Below are 495 nucleotides of genomic sequence, written 5' to 3' on the forward strand. Positions count from 1 at the left end.
GGCTGCCTTTCTTTCATCATGGACCGTCGAGCATATTTGCCCGACGCCCCAAAATCGATGACACTTTCCCATGGCGTCTCGAAGCCCTTTACGGTCGCCTCCACCACCAGCAAGCCCGGCTAGCATACATGTTCAAGAGCACGGAGCTCTTCGGGGCTTGGCCCGGTTGACTTATACCTCCCTGAGGCTCGACAGAACTCAGTTCTTCCCCAGTAGATCGCCGCGCGCCTACTGAGTGGTGTCGTTTCCCCGCGACGAACAGGTAGGCGTTGGGGCGATGGTTTGAAGAACCTTGACGCGCCTTGCGCATGGGGCAACCATTCCGAAAGTGACGGGTGTTTCCACAGACAAGACTCCGTCGAATGTGTGCATGCTGCCCGGTAGCTCGGAGCGCTGCTCCCTCGTCCTCAGCATAGCTGAGATCCATGGGCATAGGCCCGCTCGACGAGATGTTGGAGTGTGCATTCCAACCAAGTCGTGCCGACTTGAAATTGA

Source organism: Plasmopara halstedii, assembly GCF_900000015.1.
Source record: "Plasmopara halstedii genome assembly, contig: Scaffold_650, whole genome shotgun sequence".
Taxonomy (NCBI): Eukaryota; Oomycota; class Peronosporomycetes; order Peronosporales; family Peronosporaceae; genus Plasmopara; species Plasmopara halstedii.